This window comes from Lissotriton vulgaris, chromosome 6 (assembly GCF_964263255.1).
Source record: "Lissotriton vulgaris chromosome 6, aLisVul1.2, whole genome shotgun sequence".
In the NCBI taxonomy this organism is placed as follows: domain Eukaryota; kingdom Metazoa; phylum Chordata; class Amphibia; order Caudata; family Salamandridae; genus Lissotriton; species Lissotriton vulgaris.
In genome coordinates this window covers 1,127,408,434-1,127,424,862 of record NC_141694.1, presented here as the reverse complement: position 1 = coordinate 1,127,424,862, position 16,429 = coordinate 1,127,408,434, and the positions used below count along the sequence as shown (strand labels likewise).

At 43.1% G+C, this 16,429-nt stretch overlaps 1 protein-coding gene and 1 pseudogene across 1 annotated transcript in view; one reads left to right on the top strand and one right to left on the bottom strand.

Moving 5' to 3' along the window:
• LOC147708533 (uncharacterized) overlaps positions 1-16,429 on the bottom strand; it is a 561,724-nt gene that overhangs the window by 17,205 nt on the left and 528,090 nt on the right. The window lies entirely within an intron of this gene.
• The window catches only part of LOC147708536 (mortality factor 4-like protein 2), a 37,081-nt pseudogene continuing 21,345 nt past the window's right edge, over positions 694-16,429 (top strand).

Below are 16,429 nucleotides of genomic sequence, written 5' to 3'. Positions count from 1 at the left end.
AATAAAACTTACTGGCTGAGTCAACAATAGTTGCCTCCATAGTTGCTTTGGTAGTTACTTCACACATGGCCCCAGCACCTTGAGAAGTTTTATGTAGTTTATCTAGTTTTACACACGGCCCAGTGGTTACTGAGGTCTTCGGGGTGCAAGGTGCACAGCCTGCTTTTCCTGTGGTTGTCAGATGGGATACAACCTTCCCCAACGCCGCCCCTGCGGTGACATCTACAGCAACGCCATTAGCCATACCAGCAACAGAGATAATAGCGATATCTTCCCCATTTACTTCCAGGGCCTCAGAAGCCACCAGTTCCTTTGTGGAGTCAGAAGAGTCAGCCATTAATAACAATTCAGTTTTATCCATAGGTGTTGCTTGCTCAGAATTAGCTCTGACATTATCACTCTGCAGAGTATTTACTTCAACCGAGGCATGATTCTTACCTTTAGGCTGAGTTCTTTTTTTAAATATCCCAGGGATTTTGACAGCGCCCCCATCCTCCTCCTTCATTCTGGTGGGGGCCAGAGAAGTAGGTGTAGCTCCTTGTACATGGTTTGTGGCGTGCCGAGCGATACCACCAGCGTCCCCACTTCCCGCACCAGGAATCGGTGAGCCTGCAGAAGCTCCTCCTGAGGTGGCGGCCTCCGCCCGGGTCTTCGGCCCCTTCGCTGCGTTACTGGCTTTCTTGGGCGCCATCGATGTCTCTCGCGTCCAGTGCGAGTCTTTGGGGCAGCCCGCTGACTGATCCAGAGCCGCTGCTCCCACGACACGAGAGCCAACAGCGAACCTCCGCTGTCCGCGACCCCCGCGAGAGACCAGACGCGGAAAGAAAAGCTCCTACCACAGGGGTAAAAGCAATCCAAGAGCATAGCCAGGTGCCCCGGGCATCGTGATACTTTAGCATAGGGGCTGAAAGAAGATTTTCAGAAGTGGTGTGCGTTCTTGGCAGCAATTATTCCTCCATTTCCACAGCACTCAGAAGCTGTCAGAGAGGACGAGACTGATTATCGGCCTAGGGCATGCATCGCCTGCCTCACTCCGACACAGCCGTGTCCGCCATCTTGCCTCTCTAGGCTTCCTGAGGGTTCCTCTAAAGTCCGTACAGGATATAATCCTTCTACTAACATAGACTGTCTCCATTTTTTCATTTGTTTATCTCTCGTTTCTTTTGGAAATCTGGGATAAAAAATGTACTCCAATTTTCGCCACTTCTGGGTATATCTCGCTCGAAAGCCTCAGTCTTCCATTCTTCTAATGCTTTGTATTGGGTTAATCTAGGTCTAGGATCTAATTCATTCATGCGTGTTCTCAAATTGTACAAAACTAGATCATTAAAGGTACCATGTTCTGGAAATGCTAAAACACCATCATCTTTTGTGTACTCGGTCCAGTTCTCTACCCACACACAGGTGTGATACTCCCTTTCTACCATCATGTATGATGCAGGCGTTTTTGGTGGAGTAATAATAATCCCTTCTCTAGTTTTAATCTTTTTTTCCTTTTTAAAGAAATTCTTAATCTCGGGGAAATTCCTCGGGGGTTCCAAAACAAACATAGAACAATATAAACGGGTTTTGGTTAATACATAAAATCAAATACAATCCAATTTATCAATACACGACTAACTACCTATCTTAACTAAAACCTAACCATCTATCTGCTACAAAAAGAATACTGAAAGAGCGCGGGTTCACCTGCTCAGGGTTTTACCATACTCACCTGGGCCCATAAACATATACACTTTAAACAGGTAAACCTATGCTTTAAACCAGTAATATTTACTTTTAGGGCCTATACCTTTGACTTACCAATCCCAGTCACTGGTACCTAGAGTCCTAAGGGATCAAGGGAGCTAGCAAGAAAATAGGCAGTACATAAACATTTGCACTCATGAAATAACCACAGTCTCGGGAAAGATTTAAACACTTTATCTATGTAAATTCTTAAATGTCGGAGTCCATACTAAAAAGTGTAGGGAATTTCCGGAGAGTTTCTCAGGAGCCTAATGCACTGCGCTATTCACTCAATGGAGTGTAACACAACTAGGACTAGGCCTGATATGCATTGTTTTAATGACTAGTTAATATTTAACACTTATGCTCCTCTTCATATTGTGCACACGTTGTGGCAGCATACTAATGATACCGTTGTGATATTACCTTTGTGTCATATGCCTTCATATAATTTTACCTTCTTCTATCACTTTCTGCACATTTTTCAACACCACGAATATTTGCCTTGAAGCGCACTATAACGCTTCTTTTTCACTATTTTCGTTTACCACTACAATATGGCGACCACGAACGTAGTCTCGTTTCTATTTCCATGCTCCAATACATATGGAGCACTTCCGCACTAGCGCACCCTCTCACGTCGGCATCACTTGTTTGGTCTCCGAGCACTCGTGAACTTTCAACCGGTAAGATCCCTTACATTTTTTATGACGGTTAAACTCGTCTTTAAGAGACCACGACTGACTCGCTAAATATGTGTTATTGTCCATACAGGGAAGCATCCCCCTCGATACTACTTCTTTCCGAGGTCTACTACGGGTGAGCAATTACTTTTAATTCACGTACCATGCTGCACCGATACTTTCCCGTTTTTTAAAAAAAACTTGTATCCACCATTTTCCCTCTAGCTCTGTTAACGCAGCATTGCAGTGTATGCTCCTTCTTCATATGCTCCCGGCTCAGAAATGTAAGCGTTCATTTCCCTTGCTACGTTTTTCACCAGGGTGTTGGTTTATCACCGCGTAGGTTATCACATGGTTTGGTCAACATTAGTTTCTATTCTTCCCACACGATATGGGTTCTATTCACTATGATTGGCTCGTTTGTACCTATCCACACAATGACACCTCTTGGTCACACGGTTTTCTTTCGGTTTCTTTCCGATTTCCTTGACGCATTGGTTTTCTATGTAGATATTGCTGGTTTGACCTCTTCACAATGGTTTCTGAGCATAAGTCCTTGACTTCTTGACATGATTTGCTATATATTTTTGCAAGCTATGTATTCATATACATGTATTATCGTTTTGTAGATTCCCCTGACGAAGGGCTCAGTGTTTAGCCCGAAATGCATTGGGACACACCAACAAACTAAGTTGCTGAAATCATGTAATTTTGAGATGAGACAACAATGTTACTTGAATATGCATTAAATAAATAATTATCGAGCAACAATCCACTAATGGCATCTGTGAAAACTCATTGAATTGTAAACATTTTATGTTTAAATTGTGGAATTGGAATCATGTATGTTTAACATATCATAAGTTGGTCACATACTTACCTTTTACACTCCATTGAGTGAATAACGCAGTGCATTAGGCTCCTGAGAAACTCTCAGGAAATTCCCTACACTTTTCAGAATTAAAGGTTTAGCAGGACCTTCCACCTTTTGCACGCATGAAAAAAGTTTTTTGACAAAGAATAACATTTGTTTTTTAAAAAACAGATAATTAACCTTACTGAGTGCACCCGCTGCTGCATAATTCTCTTTGGAGTCCATACTAAATCAGTCAAGCTTGATCAATTAGAAAGAATAAAATCAAAGCAAGATGATGCGGAAATATTATGAGACTTTTTTAAGCATTGAAACTTAGGAAGGGTAAGAAAAGGGAAACAGCACAATGACATACCCACTCAACTTTATATTTACCTAGAATATTGTGAAGACCAACCCTGGCCATGGGCTGGAGTAAAGGACAGAACCCCCGATAATGCAGTTGCCAACAGGATAGAAAAGGTGCAGACCAGAATCAGGATAAGTACAGACCAAATTGGATCAGTACAGGACCACCGCAGGTCAGCAACGGCACCCACAGCTAAAGTGCAATACCAGCGTCACACTCCTCTCTGCAGCTAACAGTTGGACCCCGATTGGGTTATTGAACCTTCTCCCACAGAATCCAGATTGGGTTATCAAACTCCTTTCTAGAACCCCGATTGGATTATCGAATCTTCTGACAGAGTGCTCCGCCAGCACCTCAGCTCTTGATTGCCTATTGAGTGCGTTGGGTCAGTGACATGTCAGCTATTCGGACAAGTTGGACAATCTAACGAGCTAAGCCTACCCTAATTATACCATTTTATAGGGCAGTGACCCACCCCCCAATGTTGCAAATGTGTGTATTCCCTCAATTTGATTGGTCAAAGGACGAGGAGAGGTCATCACACCATACCAGTTATGAGGTCATGCTCTTCAATATTCAGATCAATGTTCCCGCCCAATATTTTATTTTCCCATGCACTTTTATTCCACCCAGCAATGAATGTTCCAATAGTAAATACAATGTATAATTTAACATCCTCTTGAATTTCAGGAGGTCGGGTTCCAGTGAACATCTTCTAGCAAGTCAGGAGTTGGCCCGTTTTCAATGCCATGGCTTGTGGACTCTTGAGAACGTACATCATGCGCAGTCGCGGGACCCAAGATGGAGAAACAGTATACTTGATTGGTCCAAACCACCGGTGCAGCTAGGGGGGGTAGGGTGGTGGTCTGCTTCAGGCGGCACCCTTTTTGAGGCGGCGCTGCACGGGAGACTTCTTTGGGGGCTGGGCTCCGAGTTGCCAACTTTACAATCTAAACTGTATTGATTCGCCGGCCTGCTTTCACTTTCGTGAGTCCATGGGAAGGAGCTCTGCTGAACACAGAATGGCTCCAGGGGGCTGATCTTGGCGAGGTAACAGCAGGCGCGGTAATCAATCCCGTGGCCCGCTGCATCACGCGCGCTCGACCCAGCCTGTCTCACCATGGCCTGGGTGGCGGCAGGGTCACTTAAACACCTGGGCAGACTGCGGCTGCCAGAGTGGTTCGCTCGCATCCCCAGAGCACCAGGAACTGTGCAGCTGAGGTGATCTGGGCCTCTGAATGAGCCTGATGTGGGAGGCCAGACACAACAGGGAGAGGAGTGCTAGGCGGAAGGCATCGCGTGAAAAGCAGGCCGCAGATGCAATTTCTTTTCAAGTAGGTGTGTGCCCAGCCCTGGTCCAGAGTTAGAGAGCGTAACTTGCTGGCAATAAACAGTTCCAAATTATCTGTTCTCCCGGGTTTGGTTTGCATTCCGACCTCCTCCAAGATCAAAGCCCGGCGCAGGGCTCGTTAAATGAATTGTTTGTTGTGCCATTAGCCCCTGGAGATCAAAAGGTGTGTTTGAATTTTTACAAGGCGTGGCGGAAGAAAGCTATCTATTCTATAAAAAATATAAATCGCACTTGAACTGTCCGATTTTTCCACCAAAACGTCATGATGGCTCTGAGGATTATATTTTTCACAGTAGCTCGAGCCACGTTTTGTATGACCAGAGAAATGGCAATGAAACACACCACCACGCATGGAGAGGTGAATAATGGGGTAAAATCTACGAGGGTGTGTGTGTGTTTTTTTTAAATAGATGTGCACAGTTATATACTGCTCTGTTAAGTACCATTTCAACATTCAACTTTTAAATTTTTCTTGAATGTCAAAATAACTTTTTAAACTGTATGAAAGTTCATCGACTTTTTTTCAACTTTCGCTCTGACTTACCCTAGCTTAGCAGGACTGCCTATGAAATGCTGTTTGTTACTAAACCTGACTCTTAAAGGACGATTACAATCACTTTATACACATAAAGGGAACGTCTATGGCAAGCCAGGCTCTGACGGTCCTGGAACGGCAGCTCGTGCCGGTCGCCAGCTCCTCTAGGTTAACGGCAGCTCACCGAGCAGGGGCTTTTAGGAGACAGAGGAAAGGAGGGAGAGAGAAAATAGAGCAAAATGCGAGGGAGGGAGAATGGTGTGGCTAGAGAGAGGCATACGCGATCAGAAGCAGAAGAGACAGATAATGGATGAATGAAAAGATAGAGAGCAAAAGAAGGGAAGGAGCAGGGCTGGCTTGGACATTTTTGCCAGCCCTGCTCTGAGTGAGCTTCCGAAAAGGGGGTGGTGATGAACAGAGTGTCTGAATTAAGCAGACCACTCTTACCCAGTCCAAAGATCAGGGCTTGATCCATCACCGTTATTTATCTCACTGCACCATTCCAGTTCAGAACCTGGCTATATGCAAATCAGTCGGTCCCTGGCCCAGTGCATCATGGGAACAGGGCAGACTAAACTACCAAGCCAATTCTTCACCAGAAAGGAGACAAGCTACCGGGGACCGGTTTCTGGCATTTCAGTCGTCTTCGGCCTGGCTTGCTTGAATCCTGATGGTGCAGCGAGCCCTGCTCTGAGTGAGCTTCCAGCTCTATGCGGAGGTTCTTGAAATGTTTTAATCCATTAGGGATTTGTCAGGCTCCCCAGAGCACATGAGGAGCGACTTCACAAACCTTTTGTGGTTTGACCAAGGAAGCAGTGTCCCATCCCAAGTCCATCCATGGCTGCTCAAGCAATGATGGGGTGAAGAACGCCATTCCCATCTCTAACCCTGCCCCATCGGAGTCCACACCTCATCTCTAGGACAGGCAAACCGAATTGCCCCGTCCAACGTTGGCTTGCAGCCTGAGCCTGCCTGCCTGCCTACAGCCAGCCTTGTACTCCAAAGTCGCTGCCTGCAATGGAAAACCCAAAAGCGCAAGGCCAGAACTAGTTAGTTATGGGAGCCCAATCTACTGCCTCTGAAGATGTCCAGGGTTTCAGCAGCAGGCAACTGAAATGCATACCTGGATGATGGTAAGACCCCAGCGTGGAAAATGAGGAAACGTTTATGGACAGAGTTAAAGTTAAAGTAAAGACTCCAGAGGAGCTTAAACCGTGGCTGGTTGATGATTGGGGCTTGATAACTAGGCAAAAGCAGCTCTTCTATCTCCCTGCTAAAAAAAGTGTTGATGCCATTTTGGAGGATTATGCAAATTACAAGAAATCGTGAGGCAACACAGATAACAAGGAGTATGCAGTGAAGGAAGTGGTTGCTGGAATTAAGGAATACTTTAACATGATGCACGGCACACAGCTGCTGTACAAGTTTGAGAGGCCACAGTATTGTAATTCTGGCTGATCATCCAGATGCATAGATGTCACGCGTCTATGGAGCGCCTCACCTTTTAAGACTATTTGTCTGTATTGGTGCAATGCTTGCCTACACACCTCAGGATGAGAAGAGTATGGCTTTATTATTGAACTATTTGCATGATTTTCTGAAGTACCTTGCAAAGAATGCACTAGTATTGTTCAGCACCAGTGACTATGAAGTTGCATCTCCTGGAACCACCCCTGCCTGCCATAGACCCTGCTTGGAGCGAGTGAGGTAAGAGGAGAGCAGCAGCAGATTCAGAGGGGTGGGTGGCTGAGTCTGTGGCCCATCCATGATAGCTGCCAAGGTTTCAGATTGCTGTGTGTGGCACTTTCAGAATTTCATTGTAATTATGAGTGACATTTCATCATCTAGAAGTCACACTTTCTCAGGGGCAAAAATTAAAATCCCTCATGTATGTGCATGCAACTTGCATGATCGAGGTAACTATTAGCAGCAATACTACGTGTCTCTCAGACATCTTTAAAGTGCTCACCGGCCTTTTTCCCCAGCACCCCCACCCCAGGGGTCGCAATCTGAGGGATAGCCCCGGGCACCACAAGCTCTAGCTACGCCCCTGGTCCAAACACGAGCTAATAGCAAAGTCAAAGAAGAACAGTTTTAGAACAGAGAATAAATGAATATACTGAATACCACTTATCTCTACTCTATTTCTATTACTTTATTTTAACTACAGCATTAGGTATTAGGCAGAACAAACAATTTAGTACAAGCTGCAATGCAAGCGTTAGCGCATGAGAACATAGAGCAGCCACTTTAGCTTTAGTTCTCAGAACCAAGCTTAAGAATATATCATGTCACGTGAGTATGACAGACGCATGCGCATAAAAGTTCCCACATTGTGGCGGCCATTTTAATGCATTTGTGTTACTGTTTAGTAAAAGCACATAGACAAGCTTCCCCTAGATGCTTCAAATGTCGTGTGGTGCATTGTTAGTAAGACAAAACATGTTGGTTAATACACTACATATTATTTTGAGTCCAAGCAAGTCGCTTTACATTTGGAACCTTGCTCCATCACTGGTGATCTGCTTCCTCCACTGGGTCTTTACAGACTCAAGTAAGATGTGGGGATCTCTCAGCTGCATGTCTCTGCTGACTTGCCTGGAAAGGAAGGTCGCACTGATGAGACACTCTCCCACAGATGCTGTGGGGGCTACACTAGCTCTGAGCTTTAAGGGGCCGATTATGATGTGACCCGCTGAGGCTCAAACCTGTGGTTAGAGATTTTAGGGCTGCATCATAATGGGCTTCTTGGTTTACTTTCTGATGCTGAATTATGATGGAGGAGGTCGGAAAGTAAACCGGCTAGTCATTCTGGCTGTATTCTGACAGGCGCAGTTTCTAACAAGGTTTCCATGCCGGCCTCTCTGCATGGAAAACATGTCAGAAATTGTGTTTTGGGACCCCAGCAGGGACCCTTTTGGTTCACGGTGTCAGGTTGGAGGGCAAGGAGGTGCCCCCCTGTTGATCCCTGTACCTTGTGGCAGGGACCTTGCGGTGCCTGCCACGGGATGCAGTAATGAACTGCACCTCCCTTTTCTCAATGGAGTCTTGTGTTACAGACAGTTTACGCCCATAAAACGAGCTACTCTTGAGAAAAGGGAGTATGCGACAGAACAGTGTTTGGTCGCATTGTAATGGGCTGGTCAGGTCAGCTGACCAGGTGTCGGTTGGTCCGAGGACCGAGTTGGTGTTAGGCAGAATTGCATCAAAATCTGCCCCGTAATGTGATAGCAGAGAGGACAGCTTCTGGATGGAATTGTGAAAGAATGAGCTGATGGTGTTGTAGGTGGGTGGGAGGACGCCAGCTGCCTATTTTCTGTATGGGGAAGTAGGAGGGCGGGGTAATACTGAGGTTGATTGGTATAGGTGGCTGGATTCAAGGTGGTGTTTTATACATGTGGAAAGAGATGGATAGTTTAGAAGATGGTGAGATTAAATGTTTAGTAAATGTAGGCTAACACAAAATGGCAGGGGTGGAGTGAATGGTGGGATACCCGGTTGTGCATGGCTCTCCCATTACTCTTGTACCCCTACAGTAGTCATCTGAGCGGGGAAAGAGAGTAGTTTGGTGGCAGTGGTTGTCTCAAGAGGATGTTCAAGAATGGGATAATTGTGCTTTAATAAGGGCATTTACATCAAGAATAGTTTCCAAGATCATTGTTCAGATCGCTGCACAGTTTGCTACTGTAGACTTCAGTTTATTAAGGCACGTTTGATTGATGGATTGTCATGTGGGAAAAAGTTAGTTTGGTTGACTAATACTGAAGGTCAACAGGTTGAGTGTGCAAATCAATCTATGATTCAGTCTGGGGATAGTATAGAAGGCATTGGTATGGTAGGAGCTCTTTATTATTCTGAGTAACAAATGTGATTATATGCGTTGAGAGGGACGATGTCATCAAAAAAAGCAGGGGATGAGCAGGGGTAATGTGAAATAAATGTGTATTTTTTCAGGGGCCATGGAGATACTCAGAGAGACTCGAAACTGGAATGTGTCTTGCAATGCAATACTCTAGGTAGCAAAGTGAAGGATGAGGGACGTTAATGTGTAAGATAGGAGAACGAAGAGACATTAACCCTGAGCTGAAATATTGTTCTGCAGATTAAGTATCACTAGCAGTCATTTGTGTGTGGCCTGTGAATGTTATATGTGATGAATACAATTTTTAATTATATTTTGAATGGTATGGATGTAGTTGAGACTGTGGAAAGGTTTTTTTATGGAGCAGAAGGGGCTGGTGGGGAATGATGGGCGGGGTGGTGGGAGGTGGGGGGGGGGCTAGAAAATAACAAAATAAAGAAAAAATAAAGAAAATGTACCTGCTGGTCACGTTGCCAGCCACTGCTCCTCGATGCAGGAAGCACCTGGGTTCCCAGGCTCCCTAAGCCAATGATAACGCTGCAATAAATCATTGTGATTGGTTCCTCTAATCTCCCCTAAACCGCCGTGGTTCGTCACTCCGATGGGGACAGGGAGCCTGTGCATTTCCCCCTCCTGGGCTGTGTAATGCAGCCTGGTGGGGAACATGCAAAGTGCGCATGAATGTTTGGCAGGGCATGATGGCCGGTCAGACATTCATGTGCATTTTGAGTGTGCTCACTATTCCTCCCTTGGACCCTGTGCTGACCAGCCCCGTCTTTCCCCATACCTAGGAAGGGAAAAATAAAATGATAATAACGTTTCGTTATTATCTTTTTATTTATCCTCAGCACTGCTCTTATGGCAATGGGAAGACGCTCCTCCATTCTTAGCGTAGGAGCCGCCTCTGGTGTGGGGGTATAATTAATGTTTTTTTCATATATGTTATGTTAAAAGCTTGTTGACATATTTGCATTTGAATAAAGAAAAGGATGTTTTTGATAGCTAAAAGAAATCTGTTGCTTTATTGATGTATGACTTTATTTTGAGCATTGTTGGAGGTGGGTTGCTGTCTTTTCATGTTTTGTTTTCCCCTGTCCAAATTCAATGCAACGTGTTCAGGACCGCTTTGCTTGCATTATTAGGTTAACTGGTTCAAAATGAAAATATTGCAGAGGCGATTCAAGGTTTCTACCCTACTTGAAAAAACTCTACTGTTATTAAGAAAAAAGTGACCAGGGGCCGATGTAGGTAAATCTTTTTTACCACTTCATAAATACCGAATCATACCGATTCGGTATTTATGAAGTGGTAAAAAAGAGAAGGGCAGATGTAGGTAATTTTATTTAAAAAATTACCGAATCGGAAGGAATCGGTATTTACCGATTCGGTAAATACCGAATCGGTAATGCCCATTGATTCCTATGGGCATTGAAGCCCATAGGAATCAATGGGCATTACCGATTCGGTATTTACCGAATCGGTAAATACCGAATATTGCAAGGGTGCAGGGGGTGTCACTTTGACACCCTCTAGCACCCTGAATTCAGGCACGTGTGCCATGTGGCACCCAGACATGCCCTAAGGGCATGTCTGTGTGTCACATGGCACTGGTGTGCATGCACACCTGTATTCGGTATTTTACCATCCAATAGGATTGGATGGTAAAATACCGAATCTGACTGGCCTGTGGGACTCAGAAGAGTCCCACCTACATTAGGAAATTACCGAATCGGTAAAAATACCGATTCGGTATTTTACCGATTCGGTAAATTTACAGATTCGGTAAATTTACCGAATCTGTAAAATGGCTCACCTACATCAGGAATGTCCATTTACCGGTCGGTAACCGCCGAAATCAGCCGTTACCGGTCGGTAAATGGACACCTACATCGGGCCCCAGATATTTTAAGCATATTTATGGTCACAAAAACTCCAGTTCTGCTTTTGCAACTGTAATGATTTTTCAGATGTAGTATTTACATTTTAGAAGTCGAAAAGCTGGGGGGCGTGGCTTACGCCCGAAGGAGATGGCCGCGCTTCTTTAGCTCTCCATGGGACGGGGACGGGAGCCGGGCCAGCGTGACTTCTTTTCCGATGAACGGCACCTGAATCAAAAGGTCATGCCGTGGGAAGGTTTCCTGATGCCTTTAAACCGATTTTGAGGACCCTGCTGGCCTTTATTCCCGAGGAAAACTGTGAGTGAATGTTGCAACGTGGCGCCGATCCTATGGCTGCCATTTTGTGAATTCCGCCGACGGAGAGCTACTACTAGAGGTTTCCAACACAGTTCCTCACAGAGAGTCTATCTTGCCGCAGCTCTCCTCATTGCCTCTCATTTCTTAATTTTGTGACTCCTTGCTGCAAGCTTCGTGGGATACCACCTTATTGCACTGTTTAATCCGATTTTGCTCCTTCTTCGGATTGCCGCAATTTTATTAGCCCAGCATCTTGGATTTCTTCATGGCCTCACAGTAACTTTCACATATTTTTACGCAGCGCTACAGCTTATGGTGACATTTTAAACCTTTCAACTGACTCTCAGAGTTCATTTTATGCACGTTTGTTATTTTCCAGCTGCTTTGCCTTTCTAATGACTCTCACATGATGATGCTTGCTCTGTTGCGTTTTGACTGTTTATAATGGGTTTCCTTGTTGTTGTTTTTTTCTCTCTTCTTTGACATATTGAATGCCTCTGTGCTCTGAAATTATATTTTTCCTCATTTTCACTGCTGGTTACTTTCATTATTACATGCTGCCTATATTACTACTATGCACAGACTTGTTATTGTACTTATTGACCTGCTCTAATTACCTAGTATTTTTAGGCTCACCTTTTCATGTTATTTGCATTTCTGCACAATACTTTCAATAGGCATAACATTTTTTGTCTTTGGTTTCTTTGCCACTTCTTCTGGATGTTCTTATTATTGTACTTCATTTCATTTTATATTCTGCTATTCCACACGCACCATTTTGACTGAGTTGTTTTGCTCTTACCTACTCCCAATTTTTGACGTGCTTCTTTTTCTTTATGGGGAAACTATCCAAAGACTTACGCAAACCCTATATCTTTGTCAACAAATTCTCAGTTCGTACTAGCTCTTGCTATCAGTGCTTGGAAATGGAAGATTTGCCAGGTACTCCTTCCTCAAAAGGTTCATCGGCATCTTCCACTCCATCAACGTCTACTACTAAAAAAGAATCCATTAAAAGATTGAAAAATAATCCTCCCTCTCCTTCTTCGCAGGCTTCTACTGCCACTATAGACTTACTACTTGAAGAAATACGGCCTTTGCGCCCTTTCATTGAAGAAACTAAATCCACGCTCCTAATGCTCTCAGATTAATGGTCTACGGTTGATGAACGGGTCACTGTTCTAGAACAAAATGTTGCTTCAATGGAGTCTTCAATTTCTAAAGTTGATCCGTTATGCTCCCAAGTCTCTGTTCTACATAAACAGATTGAAAATTTGGAGAACAGAAGTAGAAGAAAGGACCTACGCCTCTATGGCCTTGAGGAAGGTTTGGAAGGGTTCTGACCCAATTTCCTACTTCAAATCCTTCTTGCCGATGCTCCTTCATCTGCCAGAAGGTACTACATTGAACATTCAGAGAACACATCGCCTTGGTTCTATTTGTGGCATGTCTTCTGTATCACCAACGAAAAAGCCAAGAGGTGTTATTATGTACTTTCTCGAATATACTGACCTATTGACAGTCCTTTCTCAAGCTCGCGCTATGAATCGTGTCACTTGGTCAGGGAAACCTTTATATTTTTCACAGGACTATGCCAAATCGACTGCGGATCATCGCAAGGAATTCCTGTCGCTTAGACCACTGTTGCGTTCTTTGGGAGCACAATATGGGCTTTTTCATCCATGCCTTTTTAGAGTCCCTCTCAATAACAAGACCACCACTTATGACGAACCGATTAAGCAAAAGAGTTTCCTCTATTCTCATTCTGCTGACAACATGGATACTTCTTCTGCATCAGGCTCGAAGTAATCTCATTGTAGTGACAATGTTTCGTTCAAATGTTTTATGACTACTGTTCCTGTTCACTGTTCATGTTCTATTGTTTTCTTTCTATTATATTACCTACTCCCTTAAGTATCTGCTTGGATTAACTTTGCTTTTTTCTTCATTTATACAGATCTTTTTCCTGCACATCTTGTTCTTCCCTTGTGTTCTAGAAGTCCGTTGGGTCTACCCTCTCCCCCGTCTCCCCTTTTGAGCTTTAGACGCACCATTATCCAGGTGGCCTCCACCCCTCCATCCCTCGTTTGTTCCAGATGTTCTGTAAGTTACTCACCGTTCACTCTTTATTTGTATTATTTGTTTTTTCTCCTTTTTTCTTGCATCTTTTTCTTCCTTATATCCTTCTTTTGTTACTTTTATGTTCCTCTTTTCTCTTTTCTCCAATCTTTCATTTTTCTCATACTCAAACATTTTTATCTCCCTATGGTTGGTTGGTCGAAATATTATGTCTTCATTTCTTCTGGACATATTTCTATTGGCTCTTGCTATATTTACGTACTCTTTTCTCAGATTTCAATCTGCTACATCTTTATGTTCTTCTCTTTTCTATCTCCTTTTACCTTTCCTTCTTTTATGCTTCTTTTTCTTTTCTTTTACTTCCTCTATATTGTATCCTTTTTGACAATTTTCTTTCCTTATTCCATGGTCCTCTTGGTTCTGTCCTATTCAGATGATGTAGTTTTTTCTTATATTGTTCATGTACATGAATGCGCTTTATACTTCTCCTGTATCATTGTTTGGCCTCTGTTGATTTTTGTATTTTTTAAGCATCTTTTATGCCTTTAAATATTATCTCATGGAATGTTAGAGGTTTACATTCTCCAATTAAGAGGCAGAGAGTTTTAACTCACCTTGCTAAACTAAATGCAGATATTGCATGTATTCAGGAATCACACATTTCAGCTGAAGAATCCATTATATTAAAAAGAGGTTGCGTGGGGGAGATTCATTTCTCACCAGGTGATCGCAAGCGTAATGGGGTCCTGGTTCTGTTTTAGAAATCCCTTCCTGTTAAACTCGTAACCAGTCATTCTGATCAATCAGGCAGATGGGTTCTTGTAATCTTTACATTGGACAACACACCTATCTCTCTTTTGAACTTATACGCCCCTGTATCTGGTGATGCTTCCTTTTGGCCTTCCTTAGCTCCGCACATTACACAACACTATGTCGATAACTTCATCCTTGTGGGCGACTGTAATGAAGTCTTTGACCCATTTTTGGACAGACAATCCTCCACTGCTTACTTCCCCCGCAAGTCACATGAAGCTTTTGTACAACTCATTCACCAATTTAAATTCATTGATGCATGGAGATTAAGTAATCCAACCTTGAGAGAATACTCTTTTTTTTGACCACCCCATCACACTCAGTCGAGATTGCACTATTTTTTTATCTCGCATCACCTATCTCAATCCTCATCTCCTCTGATATTGGTTCCATTTTAATATCCGATCATGCGCCGGTTTCTATCACTCTAGATACAATTTCTAAGCCTCATTCTACTAAAAAGTGGCGTTTCAACAACTCTCTCCTTCTTGATTCTGACTTTTTTTCTTCTTTTCTTTTTTTCATGAGTACTTTTTGTTTAATCATTCTGATGATATTCAATTCCCTGTTGTCTGGGATGCCTTTAAGGCGTCCGCCAGAGATTTCATTATTAGATATGCTTCTCGTTAGAAGAAGAAAGCACAACAAAACACTAATGATCTCCTTTCCAAAATCAAACACTTAGAACATACTTACTATACTTCTAAATCTAAAGATTGCTTAACTAATCTCATTGCCGCTAAACTCCAATTTAATAAAGATTCCACAAATAATGCATACAACTTTTTATTAAAATCCAGCACTAAATTTTACGGCAGTCAAAACAAGGCTGGTAAATTATTAGCTAATTACTTAAAAGCAAAACAAAATAAAGTTAATATTGAATCCATCTTTGATCGTGATGACTTACTTAAGCACAAGGATGAGGAGATTCTACAAGAGTTTCTTCATTTCTATGAGTCATTGTACTCCTCCGAATCAACTGCTTCTGAGAATTCTATTGCTCAGTTTCTCTCCAAAATCCAATCACCTTTTGCTTCTCCTCCCGATCTTTCTCCATTAGAAACAGATCTAACTCAATCAGAACTTCTTCGTGCGCTAAAATCTCTTAAACATGGGAAGGCACCAGGCCCTGATGGCTTTACAGTTGAATTTTTCTCTCATTTTTCCAAATTGCTTATCCCTAAATTACTCATTCTTCTTTCCACTTTTCTCGATTCTGGTACCGCTTCCGGTTCATTCTCTGATGCCCTATTATGTATTCTCCCTAAGCCAGGTAAAGATACACAGCACTGCAAGAACTACTGTCCTATCTCTCTGGTAAATATCGACTACATCATTTTCTCAAAAGCTTTGGCTTTCCGCTTAGAACCGTTTCTATCCTCTCTTTTAGGTAAAGAACAATCAGGTTTCGTCAAGGGTAGATTTCTTGCAGATAATATTAGATAATTTTTTTACATCCTCTCCAAAACCTCACACTCTACTCAGCCTCTTGCAGCCATAGCTTTAGATGCTGAGAAAGCTTTCGATAGGGTAGAATGGCCATATCTTTTTCAGACTCTGAGATGGTTTGGTTTTGGTCCAAAAATCTTTACCCTAATTTCACTTCTATATTCTCATCCAAGAGCAGCCATCTCAGCCAATGGTGGTTTATCCTCATATTTTTCCCTTCATAGTGGGGTTAGGCAGGGTTGCCCTCTTTCTCCTTTTTTGTTCAATCTCACCCTAGAACCCTTTCTATTGAGAATCCACCAAAACAATGAAATACATGGTTTCACCTTTCAGCAGTCCTCCATCAAGATGGCTGCCTATGCCAATGATGTCTTATTATTTCTATCCCAACCTAACTCATTCCCTTCCTTCGTTCTTAGCTGAAGTCGACTCATTTGCCTTTGTTTCAGGCTATAAGCTGAACAATGATAAGTGTGAAATTTTACCCCTCACTAAATTAACTTATAAG